This window comes from Plecotus auritus (assembly GCF_963455305.1).
Source record: "Plecotus auritus genome assembly, chromosome: 6".
Lineage (NCBI taxonomy): Eukaryota > Metazoa > Chordata > Mammalia > Chiroptera > Vespertilionidae > Plecotus > Plecotus auritus.
The window spans coordinates 63,608,693-63,615,864 of NC_137773.1; the positions used below are offsets into that span (position 1 = coordinate 63,608,693).

At 44.3% G+C, this 7,172-nt stretch overlaps 1 pseudogene across 1 annotated transcript; it reads left to right on the forward strand.

Annotated features, from left to right (window-relative positions):
• The first annotated feature begins 5,289 nt into the window (after positions 1–5,289).
• Positions 5,290–6,044, forward strand: LOC308251658 (tripartite motif-containing protein 75-like; annotated as a pseudogene). The gene has a single exon. The product of its transcript is annotated as a tripartite motif-containing protein 75-like (transcript).
• Positions 6,045–7,172: the final 1,128 nt, after the last annotated feature.

A 7,172-nucleotide genomic window follows, 5' to 3' on the forward strand; every position in this document is an offset into this window, starting at 1 on the left:
ATATTCTTTTTCTTTTCTTTTCCCTCAATCCTTTCTTATTGTTAAAAATAATTCTTTTGTAATGTGGTGTTCCAAATGGAATTGAAAAGTGACACCACCAGAAGTCCTAGCATGTGATTGCCTCAGTCCTGGACTATGGCTTTCAGTGTGAGCTGGGAGTTTTTCAGTGAAATGAACTGCGCAATAATGACCTTTCATCAGCTTGAAGCTACTCTTAAAATCTGAAGGTCTGGACCAAAAGAAGAATATCAGGTTGGAGACAAGATGACAGATAAGGTGAGAGTAAAGACTAATGCCAAAGATGGCTTCACTGAGCAGTTTAAGAGTAAAGAAAAATCTTATCAGAAGATCCCAGAAGAGCTTTAATTCTCATTAGCATTTAATAAAGTTATTCATGCAGAAGTGTGTGCAAGAGAACACTGCTCTTTTTTATTTTATTTGTACTTTGTGTCCTGGGATATGGGTTTTAAATGGACATTGACTGTACCAGCTTCATTAAAGTAAGCAAAATATTTTTAGGTGAAAAAAGTTATCTTAGCCAGGTAGCTTAGTTGTTTAGAGTATGGTCCAGATTGAGAAAACTCTGAAGAATATTCTCGTCAATTTAAAATTTCAACTTCATTGGGCCACTGGATAGCCAGGTAGCAGGTGAAACACTAGATCTGAGTGTGACTGTGAGATTTTTTGGGAGAGATTAGTATTTGAATCTGTGGATGAGCAAAGCAAATAGCCCTCCCCAATGTGAGTGGGCATCATCAAACCCACTCAGGCTCTGAAGAAAACAAACACCAGGGCAAGACTGAGTTCACTCTCTGAATAAACTAGCACACCCACCTGGGTGCTGCTGGTTCTCAGCCCCTCAGAACCCCACTGGAAACTGTACCATCTGCTCTCAGATTCTCAGGCCTTCAACTACACCATCGTCTTTCCTGGGTCTCCTACTTGCAGACTGCAGACCATGGGACATCTTAGGCTCCATAACTTTTTGAGCCAATGCTTTTTAAAAAATATCTTTCTAGATACATACTATTGGTTCTGTTTCTCTGGTAAACCTTTAATAATACACAAAATTAAGCAATCAGTAAAATCCAGAGTATAATAACCTCTACACAAAATTCTATTATATTGCTTCAACACAAATATACAGAGAAAGTTAAAAAAAAAAACACATGGAAGAAGGATGTAGGAATTAAAATAGACTTAAAAGCTATACTAATGTGTATAAATCAAATTTCATTTCATTTTAAATATTTTATCACAATTCAGTTGGAAGTGGATATTTGAGGATTAAAATAACCTAACTGATAATTATGTTACAGTGAGATAATGAATGGAATTAGAGGTATGTAAATTGCCCGGGCCTGGTAGTTCAGTTAGTCCCAATATGCCAATGTTTCAGGTTAAACCAAAGGTCAGAGTACTTAGAAGGCAACCAATGAATGCATGACTGAATGGAACCACAAACCAATGTCTCTTTCTCACTTGCAATCTCTCTCTTTCTCTCAATCTCTCTCTCTCTCTCTCTCTCTGTCTTACCCTATCCTCTCACTCTCTTATTCTAAAGACAATAATTTAAAATTTTTAATGTAGCAATCCTATCTAATAAAAGAGCAATATGCAAATTGACCATCACTCCAACACACAAGATGGCTGCCCCCATGTGGTCAAAGATGGCTGCCCCCATGTGGACACAAGATGGCCGCCACAAGATGGCCAGCAGGGGAGGGCAGTTGGGAGGGACCAGGCCTGCAAGGGAGGGCAGTTATGGGTGACCAGGCTGGCAGAGGAGGGAAGTTGGGGGCAACTGGGCCTGCAGGGAAGGGCAGTTGGGGGGAACCCAGGCCTGCAGGGGAGGGCAGTTGGGGGGGACCAGGCCTGCAGGGGAGAGCAGTTGGGGGTGATCAAGCCTGCAGGGGAGGGCAGTTAGGGGTGACCAGGCCAGCAGAGGAGGGAAGTTGGGGGCAACTGGGCCTGCAGGGAAGGGCAGTTGGGGGGGACCAAGGCCTGCAGGGGAGAGCAGTTGAGGGGGACCAGGCCTGCAGGGGAGGGCAGTTAGTGGCAAACAGGCTGGCAGGGGAGCAGTTAGGCATCAATCAGGCTGGCAGGGGATTGGTTAGGGGATGATCAGGCTGGCAGGCAGAAGGGGTTAGGGGCAATCAGGAAGGCAGGCAGGTGAACAGTTGGGAGCCAGCAGTCCTGGATTGTGAGAGAGATGTCCAACTGCCCGTTTAGGCCTGATCCTACTGGGATCAAGCAAAACGGGCAGTTGGACATCCCTCGAGGGGTCCCAGATTGGAGAGGGTGCACGTTGGCTGAGGCCCCCCCCCCTTCACAAATTCGTGCATCAGGCCTCTAGTATGTAAATAGTCTCCTTTGGAAATACATAATGAAAAGTTTACAAGTAAAATTGTAGAGATTTCCTCCTATTCTGGATACCTAGAATATTCTGTAATTTACTTTTTAAAAAATGTACCATTTGAATTCTATTTAAGTGTTTCTAGGCTCTCTTCTAGCCAAGAAGGTTTCTTCTACTCCCTTCCTTAAGCATCATCCATTTCCCTTCATCTCAGAGCTCTCTGATCCACTTCAACTCCTTTCTTCCTCATAGTTTTTCAAACTGGTCCCCTTTCTTTACTCCAAACCCAACATCTACTTCCTTGTTCCCACATCCCATCCCCACCCAACAAATCTCCATTGAAATAAATTGAGATTGAGAGAAGACCAAGGCTGGCATTGAAGTTCTATCTCTTTGTAGGTATGTGGGCTGGATTTCAGGTCTGATGTCAGACTGCCTGTGTCATTGGAGATGGGTTTTTCAAAAAAAATATATATATATTTTATTGATTTCAAAGAGGAAGGGAGAGGGAGAGAGAGATAGAAACATCAATGATGAGAGAGAATCATTGATTGGCTGCCTCCTACACTCCCCCTACTAGGGATCAAGCCAAAAACCCGGACATGTGCCCCTGGCATGAATCAAACCTGGGACCCTTCAGTCCACAGACTGACACTCTAACCGCTGGACCAAACCAGCTAGGGCCAGGGGATGGGTTTTTTGATTCCTTATTTATTCAGAGACACACGGAACAAGGTAAATAACACTCAGCTTCCCTCTCAGTTTGGTGTTAGCATACACAGCTATTTAGGTAAACCTTTTGGAACGTCTGGTTTTAAACAAATGTATTTGACACCAGACACTGAGACATTCTGGAAAAGGATTCCCATGGATAGCTTCGGACTAGCACTTCAGGGCACTTTGCACAGGCAGCTATTTGTAACTCCATAGGTATCTGTATTTTTAGCAAGCATTTTGATGACGTAGGGCAAGGCTAACTGAGAGACACCAGCAATAATAAAAGCAAGTGTCTAAAATAACCTGAATCCAAGTGATGATTGGCTTGTGAGGTAAAGTGAAGGCCCTGCTAGAGTAGCCACACAGAAAGCCAAGGGTGGGGAGCAATACCTCAGTGACTCTCAGTTTGGTCCCACCTCCTGCACCAGTATCATCCCCACTCCCAGCTTACCTGGAGCCTGCTCCTTTGAGTCCCTGAAGTGTGTCTCCAAGAAGAGTCTCTGAAGCCAGTCTCTTGCCAGTTCAATGGTTAGTAATGTGACCCTGGCCTATATATACCACTAGGAGGGTGAATCTCTTTAAGACCTCATCCACTAAAGCTCCTCCCCAGAGGTGGGAGTTGTGGTCAAGGGTGGGGATAAAAGGATCTTCAGAAGTCTGATTGATGGGATCTCCTCTTATTCCTGCAGGCTAGGACAGACTAACCTTGTTAATATGCATAATCTAATTTGCTCCTTTGTAATCATCCCTTGAATTTCTCAACACCCTTTAATCCCATCTTTGCTAAGGAAGAAATTGAAATTAAAAGTAAAATCTTGCCCTGGCTGATTTGGCTCAGTGGATAGAGCACCAGCCTCTGGACTGAATGGTCCCGGGTTGGATTCCGGTCAGGGGCACATACCAGGGTTGTGGGCTTGATCCCCAGTAGGGGTGTGCAGAAGGCTACCAATCAATGATTCTCTCTCATCATTGATGTTTCTCCCTCTCTCCCTCTTCCTTCATCTCTGAAATCAATAAAAATATATTTAAAAAAAATAATAGTAAAAGCAAAGTCTTTGCTTCCTTTCCAACTTGGGCCTGGCATAATGGCTCTAGCAAAAAACGGTGGTGAAAAGAAGGGCCTTTGTGCCATCCATGAGGTAGTGACCAGAGAACACACTATCAACATCCATGAGTACATCTATGGAGTGGGTTTCAAGAAGCTTGCTTCTCTGTCACTCAAAGAGATCCAGAAACTTGCCCTGAAGGAGATGGGAACTCCAGATGTATGAATTTTAGAGGGTTAACTTGAAACAAAGGCAGGTGGAACATAGGTGGGGCAGACATGGCAGTTTGAGCTAGCCTAACCACAGGAAGCAACCAAGCAGAAATAATAAAATGTTTCTGGACTCAAAAGTGGAGTCCTGGGAAACCAAAGGAGGGCCTACAGCAATAAGGTGTACTGACACTGAAACAGGAAGTTCAGCACAGAAACAGAGAGGACACATAGAAACAGGGAAAGTTCAGGTCCTTTGCTGGGCAAGGACAATTGAGGGAATCAATCAGGTGATGTCACAGGTAGGCTTGTAGCAAATATATACCCATGGACTACAAGGCTTTAACGGGTAGCCCATTATAATCTCCCCTCCCCCTTCCACCTCATGAGGTCATATGCTTCAGTGATTATAAATCCAAGCAGAACACCTGCTCGGTGTGCACATGCTTCCAGACCACCTGTGTGCACCCTTCTACCTAGAAGTAAAGATATTTGCCTTGCTGCCGGACCCCCGAGTATGTTTTGTGTTCTACCAGGACCCTAGAATTTGGGAGCTCGCCTTATTTCTTACAGGAGAGAGAAATCTGTGTTTGACTGGAGTGTGGTGGTGGGTGGAGCCACTCGAAATGAACCCAGGCATTTAAAGAAGAAATATCTTCTCACACACAGCAACTAATGATTTCAGGTAACGACTGCTCTTCTGACCAAGAAAGCTGCTTAGTTGGCTGCATGTTTTCTGAGCTTCCAAATCTGGAGAAGCTTTTGTCCAGCTGAGCTGTGACTGGCTGCAGGTTGGGGGAAGGGCTTCTCTTGGAAGCTGGAATTAAAAGATCAGGGGACTCACAGGACTCACAGGCCACCAGCAAAGTGAGGACTGAGATTTCCAGTGCATCCACTTCTCACTGCAGAGCCCAGCTTCCCGAAGAAACCCACCTCAGTCATGTCCTTCTTTCAGGGCCCAATGGCGGTTGATGCAACTCTGGCAGGACTCCCGGCAGAAATCAACTGTCCCATCTGCCTGGATGGCCTGCGAGACTTTGTCACCATCGAATGTGGGCACAACTTCTGTCGCTCCTGCATCTGGCAGTCCTGGGCTGATCTACAGGACAGGTTCCCTTGCCCTGTGTGCTGTCACTCATGCCAAGAGAGGTGCTTGGGGAGCAACACCCAGCTGGGAAGGATGGTTGACATGGCCAAGTCCTCCAGATCACCAGGGACAAGATGAAGCAGCAGGAAGAGAGTTGCTTGTGTGAGAAGCACAACAAGGTCCTGACCCTCTTCTGTGAGGAGGACCTAGAGCTGTTGTGTCTCCTGTGCACTCAGCCCCCTGACCACCAGGGCCACCAGGTGAGGCCCATGGAGGAGGCTGCCTCTCATCACAGGCAAAGGCTCAGCAGTTACATTGAGCCCCTGAAGAAGCAAGTGGCAGACCTTCAGAAATCAATAAGCATTGAAATAAAAAAACCCTTAGAACTGAGAGAGTAGGTGGAACCCCAAAGGTTGGAATTACTCTCTGAAGTTGAGCACCTGAGGCAGTTTTTAGAATGAGGTCAAGAAGCAGTTCTTTCAAGATTAGCTGATGGAGAAAAGGCTAATGATCAGAAACTCAGCACTAATATAACCGCATTTTCAAAGTACAATTCCACACTCAAAGGCCTGCTAAGTCAGGTAGTAGAGTGCACTGTGCTGACGGAAGTGGAATGGCTGTTTCCATGACTTCCGTTTCATGCTCCTTCTCCTCTAGCCTGAATAGGCTTTCTGGAATGCTCACAAATACACTCTTTTATCTTTTCAGAATCCAACTCATCTTTCAAGATCCTAACCAAACAAAACTTATGTTCTCTATAAATCTTGTCTAGACCAGTGTTTTCTTTCTACTTTAAAATTCCTATGAAACATACTACCCTTAATATTTAGTTGGAATATTTCTTATACTGCCTTGTATTATGGTCCCTGACTACATTGAAGGGTTTGGGGCCTACAATACAGTTTCTTCTCTCTCATTTGATGTTCAATAAATACATGATGTCTATTTCAAATACACTGTCCAATGGATCTGACAGGAAATATAGTAAATCAATACAAATAGCACCCCATCATTCTCTAATTCACCATCCGCAAGTGAATGGTGAAGGGAAGATGCCTCCTGAATACAAATAATTTCTTCAGTTTCACTATTTTTTCTCCATTTTTAAACATTTCTTTGGGATGACATTAGTCTACATGAACATATAGGTTACATGTGTGGATTACTCATTTACAAAATCTTTATATAGAACCACGTGCCCACCACCCAAAGTCAAATCTTCTCCTGTCACCTCATATTAGGACCCCTTTCTTCACCCATCCCCTTCCCTCTGGCAACCACTACGCTGCTGTTTGTGTATGTAAGTTTCAGTTTTATAGTCCACATATGAGTTAAATCATATAGTTCTTAGCTTTCTCTGTTTGACTTATTTCACTTCACATAATGTTCTCAAGGTCCATCCATGTTGTTGTAGATAATGTTATTTCATTGTTTCTTATGTCTATGTAGTACTCTATTGTGTGTATATACCACATCTTCTTTATCCAATCATCTATCATAGGGGACTTTGGCTGTTTCCAACTCTTGGCCATCATGAATAATGCTGCAATGAACATAGGGGTGTAGAGAGGGCCTGGGAAGGCACATGAGCATTTCTTTAATTATTGTCAGCTGTGTCCAGTGGCGTTGGCAGAGCCACATCCTGGAAACATACCATGCCAGAGGCAGGTATGTTGTCAGCCTGACCCTTAGCTCAGGTGCCAGGGGTTGGGTTTCATTATTTAAGTTCAGCCAGGCACAAGGAACGGACACAATTA